The 12,261-nt window shown below is 40.3% G+C and overlaps 1 protein-coding gene across 10 annotated transcripts in view; it reads left to right on the forward strand.

Moving 5' to 3' along the window:
- The window catches only part of LOC141182801 (uncharacterized), a 228,216-nt gene that overhangs the window by 199,897 nt on the left and 16,058 nt on the right, over positions 1-12,261 (forward strand). Inside the window, exon 1 of one of the 10 annotated variants that reach the window (XM_073660921.1) lies at positions 1,626-1,647. The exons of the other annotated variants lie outside the window; for them this stretch is intronic. The gene's annotated coding sequence lies outside the window, so the exon portion shown is untranslated. Of the gene's footprint in view, positions 1-1,625; positions 1,648-12,261 lie in introns of those variants that run through there. 10 annotated transcript variants of the gene reach the window in all.

Here is a 12,261-nt window from a genome sequence, read left to right on the forward strand (position 1 = left end):
ATTATGCCCCTTATGCAGGATGTATGATGCCCCACACAGTGTAATGCCCCCATTATGCCCCTTATGCAGTATGTATGATGCCCCCACACAGTGTAATGCCCCCATTATGCTCCTTATGCAGTATGTATGAAGCCCCCACACAGTATAATGTTCCCCCAGTAGCGCCTGAGGTCCTGTAGTTGGAACAATCCCTCTGGAGTTGGTTTTCCCTTTGCCTGCTCCCCTACATGTAGACCCTCGAGCATGTATACATGCATGTAGGGGAGCAGGCCTTACTAGATATCGAGGCTTTGTACAGTAATATACCGCATGAGGATGGTATCAGAGGAGTAAGACATTTCCTGAAATCGAGATCAATAGAGTGTAGCAGACATAATGACTTCATGGAGGATCTTCTAAAATTCGCTATTACTCATAACTTCTTTCTTTTTGACAGGAAGTACTTCCACCAGTTCAGGGGTACTGCGATGGGGAGCCCCTGTGCACCCTCACATGCTAAAGTATTCCTGAGCTGGTAGGAGGAAACTACAATATTCAGGGATAATCATAAGTGGTGGCATCCATATATTGGGGTATGATATAGATATATTGACTACATTTTTATCATCTTGTCAGGGACGAGTGAACAATCTTTTGAATTTGTCAGAGAACTCAATATCCATAGAGTGGGCCTTAGATTTATATCAGAGTTTAATTTTTACCAGCTGCCTTTCATGGATGTACTAATCAAGAAGGATTGCAATGGGACCCTAGGAACACTCATCTATCATAAACCTTCAAGCACTAATAAACTATTGAAGTGGGATAGCCAACACCCCATCCCCATAAAAAGAAGAATACCCTGGGGCCAGTTTTTACGGTTGGGTACTGCTCTAATGTCACAGATTTTAATATACAGGCAATAGACCTGAACATCAGATTCAGGGAAAAAGGGTACTCATGGTACATTTTGGATTGCACATCATCGTTTGCAGAAAAATGGGAGAGACAGACACTCCTTCATACCTAACCTAGAGACCAAGAAAAAACTGGACAACACGAGTAAGAAAAACTTACGACAATCAGAGTGACTGTATCTTTCATATCCTCAGAAAACACTGGGATATACTTGTGGCTGATCCGGACTTGAGGGTGCTGTAGGATCTACTCCCACATTAACTTTCAGAAACGGTCAGACAATTAGGGACCATTTAGTGCATAGTTACTGTCAGGGAAATATTGAGAAAGTATTAACAATTTCTCTCTGTCCCTGAAACCCCTCTTCATCCCTCCCTTATCCACCATTTGTCACCAGAGGAGAGCTGACACTCCAGCTGTTGGTATGCAAAAAACAGTACAAGAAGTTCAGTAACCTATTCTACTTAACATACAAATGCATCTCCTCTTAGCACAGACCTGGGATAGATTGACACCTTCCAGCATAGGGGCAGAGATGGAAGAAAAGAGGAAATGACTCGTTTAGGCTCAAAAGGGGTTTAACAAAGACTGCAGAATCTTCAAAATAACTAAAGTTTCATAATTCTCAAAATGAAGGGACCCATATTTTTAGTGACAGGGTCAGCTTGGGAATGATATGGATATTTTCCTGTCTCTGTAGGTCCCAAAATAACAGATCGCAGCTATACCGTGTGAGGTCTCTTGAGAAAGGTAAAATCATAACGAAAAAATTGTATCACTTTCGGGCCTCTACGATCGACCCACAATAAGTTATCACAAAAAACAGATATCTAATAAAGATATGAAGGCTGGAGACCAGCCCCCATAATGTCATCCCAGGGGGTGTGTGGGCCGGTCTTTCACTTCAGCATAAAAGAATCTGCTGAGGTTGGAGTAGTATTCATTGCGGGAGTATATATTTATTATAGCAACGGATCTTGCTCGATAACAGTCAAATCAAGCTTAGTGTCTCCCCTTCACCTATATTGAATTGTCTCAGCGATCATTATAGTAAGTCTTCTTTAATCCTGTTTATTTTGTGTAACTACTTATGTATTGTATTGTCCACTTTTGTAAAATCTTGTATATTTTTCATAATACTGCCTCCCTTTTGGATTAAATATAAAATGTAATAATTCTTTTTCTTTTTTGCTGTAATTGTTCCCTCCCCCGAAGCCATACGCTATCAGAACGCAAGCGTCCGCCCATTCCTGTATTATATTTCAAATCTGGACAGCGGTGGCAACAATTTATATTAACCCCTTGAAAGCCTGAGGCGTTTTAGAACGCCCCAGGCCATCACCCCCGGTCCAGTTAGGGCTCCGGCTGTGAGCCTGCATTCAACCGAGCACATGTCAGCTGATTCTTAAAGCCCATCGGTGACCCCGTCACATGATGGGTGGGCATGACAACCCTTGGTCTGCAGCAGACCCCAGTGGTTGTCATGTAATTATCACTATGAGAGCCACCTAGAGGTCGGCGCTCATAGCACAGGAGCATTTCTGCTACATAGAGGTGATCTGCTCATCACCTCTATGTAGCAGAGGCGATCGGACAGTTGCTGCTTCTAGTCTCCTATGGAGACTATACAAGCAAGCAAAAAGTGTTAAAAAAAAGTTTTTAAAAATATTAAAAAAATATAAAAGTTTAAATCACCTCCCTTTTGCCCCAATCAAAATAAAATAATAAAAAAACCAACCCACATGCACATATTTGGTATCGCCGTGTTCAGAATCGCCCGATCTATCAATATTAAAAAAGAATTGATCCGAACGGTAAACGGCGTAACGAGAAAAAAATTCTAAACGCCAGAATTACGTTTTTTGGTCGCCGCAACATTGCAATAAAATGCAATAACGGGCGATGAAAACATCACATCTACTCCAAAATGGTACTAATAAAAACGTCAGTTCGGTGTGCAAAAACTAAACCCTCACCCGGCCCCAGATCCTGAAAAATGGAGACACTACAAGTCTTGGAAAATGGTGCCTTTTTTTTTTTTTAGCAAACTTTGGATTTTTTTTCACCACTTAAAAAAAAAAGAACCTATACATGTTTGGTGTCTACGAACTTGTAATGACCTGGAGAATAAGAAGGGCAGGTCAGTTTTAGCATTCAGTGAACGTGGTAAAAAAAACAAAAACATCTGTGGTATTGCACTTTTTTTGCATTTTCATTGCGTTTGGATTTTTTTCCTGGTTTCCCATACACGATATGGTAAAACCAGTAATGTCGTTCAAAAGTACAACTCATCCCGCAAAAAATAAGCCCTCACATGACCATATTAAAAATAAAAACGCTATGGCTCTGGGAACAAGAGAAGCAAAAAGCGAAAATGCAAAAAGGAAAATCCCAGGGTCCTTAAGGGGTTAATGGGCTATCGTGAAGCTGACAGTGACCGTACGGGGGCGTAGACACACATTCCATGCGTTGGAATCTGGAGGTGTGATGCCATACGCTCACTGGTCGTTTGCCGATACGTACTTAGTGGGTAGTCGGGATCGTGTGCTCGCCACTCCCTGACGAAATCCGGACAGAGTAACGGCAACGGTGAGATATTGTGTGATCTCCCCGGTGTCGTCACTGTGGAACCCTGACAACTTCTATAAAAAACCTGCACCCAAGGGGACTTGGCTAGATAGAGGAATCTACGGTTTCTTTAGATTTGGAGAACATTGTCCATTTAATTGGATGAGACCATGTAAATCTTTCTTGAGTTCCTCCATGCTTAAAATCTTTTTCTAGTGTGATTATTCCAACTGTAAATCCTCAGGACTAGTATATATGGTCACACCTGCCCCTAGATTATGTAGGCAAGATCAAGAGGGAGTCTAGGAGGAGTGTGGGGTGGCATTTGGGCAGTATACGCCATGGTTGGGACACCCCATTAGCGAGACATATGAACAGTGTACATTGAGATCAAACTGGAGACATCTCCTTTTGTATCATTGAGATGGTTCAACCCAATGTGAGAGGAGGTGATCACAATAGATGTATCCTCAAAAAAGAAAGTAAGTGGATTGTTAGACTGGATTCACGAGCCCCTAAGGCAGGGCTCGACAAACCCAGGCGCCTGGTCGCCAGTGGCGCCTAGAAAATGTTGTCTGGCGCCTAGAAAATGTTGCCTGGTGCTTGAGGAGTTGAGAAGAAAAAAAAATACTCTCAATCCAATCCCACCTCCTGCACGGAGTCATCCAATTGGAGGAAGCAGGGACAGTATCGCTCAGGCCGCCTTCTCCACTTTGCTCCGCCCCCCTTATGCTCCGGGACTGGACAGGGAGAGTTGGGTTACGGGGGAAGGATCGCTGTGGCCGGGGGCCCGTTCTCATCTCCCGCTACCTGTGTAAGTACATACAAAGGCCGTGCTCCCCGGGGAGACGCCGTGTGTGAGGGGGTCTATATGTACAGTTTGTCAACAAAAAAACGGAACAGGCATTTTTTTAAAAAAATTAGTTTCTTTGATTTTTCTGAGAAAAAAACTGAGAATATAAAAAATTTATAAATGTAATGACATCTATTTATTTTTTTTTAAAAAGCAATTTTTAAAGCATTCGTAAAAATTTAAAAAAAAATGTCAAGAAAAAAACGGAACAACAATTTATCTTTACTTTTCCGTCCAAAAAACATTTAAGGTGAGTATGTTGTTTCATTGATTTAGAAAAGTGTTGTTCCTACAAAAAAGGATTTGAAGCTTCTTATGGTTAGAAAATAAAATATATGGATAATAAGGCAGATTGATTTTTAATCTTCTCTAGAAGTGCTGAGAGACCCTATCCTGCTGGACCACCACTGAATGGAGTTTCCTACATTGCTAAATCTTTTTGTAAGTAGGGTATAGCAGTATATACACAGTATATGCTGTAATTATATGGTTACTATATGGCAGTATATTCACAGTGTATCCCATTATTATATGGCGGACTGCGGAGTGCTGCTGGAAGAACAAAGTCGGGTGCCGCTGGGAGAACGAAGCCGGAGTACTGCCTCGTCCACTCGGACAAAGAAGGGTAAAGAGATCATGTGTAAGTTATAATTGGCATAGCAGAGCAAAGTGCACATTTTTTTTTCTTTTCTGGGTTCAGGAAAAAAATGAAGCGCAGAGCAACAGAGAGAATACCAGAAAATGAAAAGCAACTGAAAATGACACAGTTCTTTACAAAGACCTCTCTTGAAAGCGCAGTGCAACAGGTAGAAAGTGCCGGGCAACAGGTAACTGAAGAAACAAGAGTTGACCCACCAGCAGAGGAGTCCCCATCAACAAGCCGTTGCCAAACTGCTGGACCCAGGAGATTTAGGCAAGAGTGGTGTAAAGAACTCGCATGGCTTAAATTTGACCATACAACTGGTATAGCTATATGCGAGATTTGTGCTTCCTTCCCTGGCATTGCTGACCAAGCATCTAGGATCGTAAAAGGATTTTCAGGACCCTTTAAACTTGAAACCTTCAAAAAGCAGCAAAGTCTCTCCAGCATCTAAATTGTGTGGAGGCTAAACATGCAGCGTTGGCTCCAGAAGCTACTCCATTGGCTGCTTGTATAAGGAAAATGGATGAAGACATTTTTAAACATATGACCATTCTATTTAATGTGGCCTATTATATTGCCAAAAACAACAGACCTTTCACAGATTTTGAAGGGTTGCTAGAGTTGACGGAGAAATTAGGGAGTGCTGTGCGACAGGAATATGCAAACGATAAAAGATGCAAAGAATTCATTTCCCATATTGCAGAAATAATCAGGAAAAACCTAATCAGTGAGCTCAAAGAGGCAAAATATGTCAGCTTGATGCTAGATGGCTCAACTGACAAAGCAGGGGTTGAACAACTGATTCTGTATGTCAGGTACATCAAGGACAACAGGGTCAAAGAAGTATTTCTTTCTGTTTCTCCTCTTGAAATGGCTACTGCAGATGGATATTTAGAAGCGCTCACAGAAGAACTTAGAACACTTGGTCTTGTAGGCTGGCTTTCTTCAAGTCACTTGATTGCCATTGGTACAGATGGTGCTGCCAGCATGATTGGGACCGAAAATGGCTTGGTGCAGAAAATACGCCAAAACATAAGTCATTTAATTGGCATTCACTGTGTTGCACACCGATTGAACTTAAGTGTATTAAGTTCAGTAAAACAAGCTAAATTAATTGATGATTTTGACTCTATTTTAAAGAAACTCTACCAATTTTATCAATACTCACCTAAGAGAATGCGACAGCTGAAGCAAGTAGCAGAAAACCTGCAGCTTACAATTGTGAAATTCCAATACTTGCATAATGTCAGATGGGTAGCAAGCAAAGTCGGTGCTCTGTCTGCACTTGTCAAAGACTGGAAATGCGTGACAATCCACCTAGAAAGTGTGGCTGCGGAAAAAGACAGTGCCTCTGCAGCTGCCCATGGTTTACTGAGAAAGCTCACAGATTTTAAATTTGTTCACATGCTCCATTTTCTACTGGACTATCTGGAAATTCTTAAAAACTTGTCACTTATATTTCAAAGGGAAGAGCTTTTTTTAAGCACAATTGAGTTGCATGTGAAAAGCACAATTTCAACAATCAATTCACTTAGAGATGCACCAAAACAACATGAGGCCAGATTTGTCTCAGGAACATCTCTTCAAGGACTGTTTCAAAATGTACAGCTACATGGACTGAGCAACACTGTAGCTGCATCAATTCAGCAGGAAAAAGCTAATTTAATTAATCATGCAGTTAAATACTTGACAGTGCGATTTCTAAGTGATATAAATATTGAAAGATCCACCGCAGTGTTTGACACCTTTGCCTGGCCAGCAGGAACAACATTGCAAGACTACGGTGTGGTTGAGATTACTGCATTGGCTCATCATTTTCGTAAACAGCTATCTCCACCTGAAAGTGATGACCAATGCATTCACTCACTCCTCAATGAGTGGTATGAGTTTAAGGTCCTTGGAAAAGGAAAGAAACTGTGTGAGCTTCTGGATTTGGCACTCTCCAACACCGAGAGATTTCCAGTTCTGGGAAACCTGTTGTCGATTTTGGCGGTGCTCCCTGTCTCAACCTCATGTTGTGAAAGAGGATTTAGTTTGATGAACATGGTCAAAAATAAATTCAGATCAAGGATGCAAGAAGAAAGTTTAAGTGACTTGTTTATGATCACCATGAATGGGCCATCTGTGAAGGCGTTTGATCCTGCCAAGGCTGTGGACCACTGGTACTTCAGCTCTAAAATCACAAGGCATGTTCATGGCCACAAAAAGCAAAGTGAAAAACACTAGAATGTTGCCTAAAATCTAAAATATCAAAATATAATATTTATTATCTTTAAAAGTAAAATGTTGTTTATAACGTTTGTAATGTTTTTTTTGTTAAATTAAAAACCAAGTTTGCTTAAAAAAAATTCTGGCTCCTAAATTTTTTGGCTGGCTCCTAGATTCTGAACAACTTTGTCGACCCCTGCCCTAAGGGACTCAATGAGCAAATTTCTTATGCTTGTTTTGTGTGAATACAGCCCCATTCTGGATTATATTTTTGGATTGTATACTCTACCCATTGCTACTTGGTTCCCTGTGAATGGGGTTTACATATTGTTGTACTTCATCGAGATATCTGAGCTTCTATATCAGAATTATTACTTAGCAATTATTCCACATATACTATTTATTAATTAACAAGTGTGGTGATCCTTGTGTATCTCTAATTGTGCAATAGGGGACAAATTTGACCATTTAGGAGTATACTGTGGGCCATCATCCCATATCTTATGTAGTGATAAAGTAGATCTACATTCCTATTGCATGATGGGAGGATGTGCAATACTTGTTTTTAGTCTCCCATGACGCTGATCTCAGAGATAGAAAAATCCTATGTTGGTGGAATGCAATCCAAAACCATTATGTGCTCCGGTATGGAACGCATGCTTCCGGACATGCGCATTCGCAGATAGGAGACCGTGATGCACTCCGGCGTGGAACGCACATGTCTGGGCACGTTTGTGCTTTCTGCCCGCCTGTCTCCGTTGTTTTGTGCTGGATTTTGGGGAATACTTGAGAATTTATTTTTGTTCCATCTGTCTTTAATTGATCCATCAGATTTGTCCTCAGAGAATCATAATTAGAGGAACCCATGGACACATTGGGATTTGTGAAGCTGACCTCCACTCTCCTCTATTTCCTTTGAATTTATTGTGTGACCTGTATTTCAGAACAGTAGCTCTTGGTTTGTTTCACTTCCATGTGTAAATTGAATTTGACTCGTAGTCTTTGATATCTCTTTCAAACTTAGCTTTTTTGATGTCTGAGATCCATCCTCCAGACTTTGTAAATTCTTTTGCATATTTTGTTTGATTTTTGTATCCAAAAAGGCTTCTACACTTGGCGGAAAACTTTCAACTAGTTATTTTCAAGAAACAAATATCAAACGTAATGTGACTTGGTTATCCTTGGTTAGGTTTTTTTTTTATTTAGATTGTGAGCCCCAATGGGGACAGCGATGATAATGTATGTAAAGCTCTGCGGAATATGTTGGCGCTATATAAAAATAAAGAATATATATATATAATATAATGTGGACATACACCCTGTAAAGCATGCAACTATGTTAACCGCTTCCCGACCGCCCACTGTACATAAACGTCCGCGCTGCCTGGGCTCTGTGCAGCGCTCAAGACCCCCAGGGTCCTGCAAGCGCGGCGAGAGCGGTGCAGAGCGTTAGCTCTGACAGGGAACATCATCGGGACCTGATTGGATCAGGTCCCAGTGATGTTAACCCTTTGCTGTCTTCTATATGCCGCGATCTATAGTGATCGCGGCATATAGAAGACAGCAGGAGGAGAGGAGGTGGTATACTTACCTCTCCGAAGACCCCTGATACCTTCCAGGACCTTGTGTTGCTATGGCAGCTGGAGGTCACATGACAGCCTCCAGCTCTGACATATATGGTGTCCTGCCAGTGTCAGCCTGCAGCTGAAGCCTGGCAGGACACACTGACTGTGTGAAGATCTCATGTAATGTAATATATGTTTATTACATTACATGAGATCAGCGATCAGAAAAATAAAAATTAATGTCCCATACAGGGACTAAGTAAAAATGTAAAAAAAAGTAAAAAAAAAATGTTTTGAAACTGTTAAAAAAAAAAATACAAAATAAATTAAAATAAATAAATAAAATATTAAACCGATAAATCCGTATATTTATGCAAAAATAAAAAAAGTACACATATTTGGTATCGCCGCGTCCGAAACAACCCGAGCTATAAACCTGTCACACTAATTAACTCCTCCTGTGCACACCGTATTAAAAATAAATAAAAAACGGAGGAAAAAACTATGCTTTTTCCTCATATCGCCAAACAAAAAGTGGAAAAAAATGCGATCAAAAAGCAAAATGGAAATAAAAATGGTACCGCTGAAAACGTCATCTTGTTCCGCAAAAAAGTCGCCATACCGCTCCATCAGCCGAAAAATAAAAAAGTTATAGCGCTCAGAATAAAGCAATGCAAAAAAATATTTTTTATATAAAATTGTTTTATTGTGTAAAAGCGCCAAAACATAAAAAAAATATACAGTAAGTGTAATATCGCTGTAAACGTACCGACCCGAAGAATAACGCTGCCTGATCACTTTCACCACACGCAGAACGGCATAAAAAAAAACCCTCAAAAAACAATTCCTGAATTGTTGGTTTTTGTTAATTTTACCTCCCAAAAAATGGAATAGAAAGCGATCAAAAAATGTCACGTACCCAAAAATGGTACCAATAAAAATGTCAACTCATCCCGCAAAAAACAAGCCGTCACATGACTCTGTCGGCCGAAATATGGAAAAATTATAGCTCTCAAAATATGGTGATGCAAAAACTAGATTTTGCAAAAAAAAAAGCGTCTCTTAGTGTGTGACAGCTGTCAGTCATAAAAACCCGATATAAATCTGGTATCTCTGTAATCGCACCGACCCGAAGAATAAAGTAATCTAATCAGTTATATCACACGAGGAACGGTGTAAAAAAATAAATAAAACCAATTCTTCACCTGCTACTGATTTGTTTATTATGTCTCCCAAAGATCGCAGTAAGGCTCTGCTCACATTTATCCTGCGCTCTGCGCTGAGCACTCACGCCAGAGTTTCCGTGTAAATCTCTGAAATACGTGATTCAGACGGAACCCATGACGGAAGATTCCCTGTAATGAGGCAGATATAGGCCACTGTGAATGCCGTCTGGCCTGTGATCCCACGGTGTCATTTGTTTTAGGCGTGCATAAAAGTGCGGTTGGCCACAGTTTTGTGCACTTCTGAAAAAAAGGACACCACTAAACAGAGGCCAGACGGAGTCCAGAGTAACTCTGCTGCCTCATTACAGTGAATGGATCCTGCAGGGGTTTCATCTGAATTACATCACTTGGAAATTTAGATGGAAACCCCGATGTAAGTGCTCAGCCTAGAGCACCGGATAAATGTTACGTAAAATGTTCCCAATAAATAGCTTCAACTCAGTCCTCAAAAAAAGCTAGTCCCCACTCAGGTCCGTCATCTGTTAAAAATATAAGGGACTTCCAAGTTACTGGTAGCAGAAAAGCTCTGGAGAAGCGAAATGGCCCTTGCCCCCCAAAAGAAATTCAGAAAATATTGTGCTCCCAAATCCAAATGCCTATTCTACAATAATTTGTTATCCAATTGTCAAATAGCACTCCGTCCCCCCCAGATCTCGCCGTATGGCTGAGCGGTACGATACAGCCACATATGGGGTATGGCCACTTTTAGAAGAAATTGTGTGACTCATTTCGGCACCATTTTTACCCATTGTGTGAAAATGTAAAATCTGAGGGTAAAACATTTTTTTGTGGTAAAAATATAATTAGGCTTTTTTCACTGCCCAATGGTATAAATGTAAAAATTAAAAAATACTCACTACTTCCCTAGATAAATTCCTTGAGAGGTGTAGTTTATAAAATGGGGTCACTTGTGGGGGTTCCTGCTGTTTCGGCATGTAAGCGACTCTTCAAATGTGACATGGTGTCTGCAACCTATCCCAGCCAACATAGCGCTCCTTTCTCTTCCGAACCCTGCCGTACACCAAAGCAGTGGTTTTCCCCCACATATGGGGTATCGGCGTACTCAGGAGAAATTGTACAACAAATTTCATGGTGCAATTTATCCTATTACCCTTATGATAATGCAAAATTAAGGGATGAAAAACGTTTTTGTGGGAAAAATGTGAAAATTTTATTTTTACGGCTCAATATTATAAACTTCTGTGAAGCACCTTGGGGTTCAAGGTGCTCACCACACATCTAGATAAGTTCCCTAAGGGGTCTAGTTTCCAAAATGGTGTCACTTGTGGGGGGTTTCCACTGTTTAGGAACATCAGGGGCTCCCCAAATGCAACATGGCGTCCTCTAATTATTCAAACAAATTTTACATTCAAAAAGTCAAATGGCGCTCCTTCCCTTCCGAACCCTGCCGTGCACCCAAACAGTGGTTTTCCCTCACATATGTGGTATCATCGCGCTCAAGAGAAATTGCACAAAAAATTTTGGGGTCCATTTTTTCCTGTTACCCCTGTGAAAATAAAAAAAATTGGGTCTAAAGTAACATTTTTGTGAAAAAAGTTAAATGTTAATTTTTTTCTTCCACATTCCAAAAATTCCTGTGAAGCACCTGAAGGGTTTAATAAAGTTATTGAATGTGTTTTTGAGCACCTTGAGGAGTGCAGTTTTTAGAATGATGTCACTTTTGGGTATTTTCTGTCATAAAGACCCCTCAAAGTGACTTCAAATATGATGTGGTCCCTAAAAAAATGTTTTTGTAAATTTTGTTGGAAAAATGAGAAATCGCTGGTCAACTTTTAACCCTTATAGCTCCCTAACAAAAACAAATTTTGGTTCCAAAATTGTGCTGATGTAAAGTAGACATGTGGGAAATGTTATTTATTAACTATTTTGTGTGATCTATCTCTCTGATTTAAAGGCATGAAAATTCAAAGTTTGAAAATTGCTAAATTTTCAAAATTTTCGCCAAATTTCCGATTTTTTCACAAATGAACGCAAGTGATATCGAAGAAATTTTACCACTATCCTGAAGTACAATATGTCACGAAAAAACATTCTCAGAATCAGGGGGATCCGTTGAAGCGTTCCAGAGTAATTACTTCATAAAGTGACAGTGGTCAGAATTGTAAAAATTGGCCCGGTCACGAAGGCAAAAACAGGCTCTGGTGCGAAGTGGTTAATAAAACCAACACATTTGAAGAAAACCTAACAGGACTACAATTTGCAATACACAATTTCATCAGTTGTACCACTATAGGGGTCATCTACTTAATAGAGTGTATAGAGAGTTAACTACAATATGTG

This window comes from Phyllobates terribilis, unplaced genomic scaffold (assembly GCF_046119375.1).
Source record: "Phyllobates terribilis strain yellow unplaced genomic scaffold, ASM4611937v1 Scaffold_36__1_contigs__length_13169755, whole genome shotgun sequence".
Classification (NCBI taxonomy): Eukaryota; Metazoa; Chordata; class Amphibia; order Anura; family Dendrobatidae; genus Phyllobates; species Phyllobates terribilis.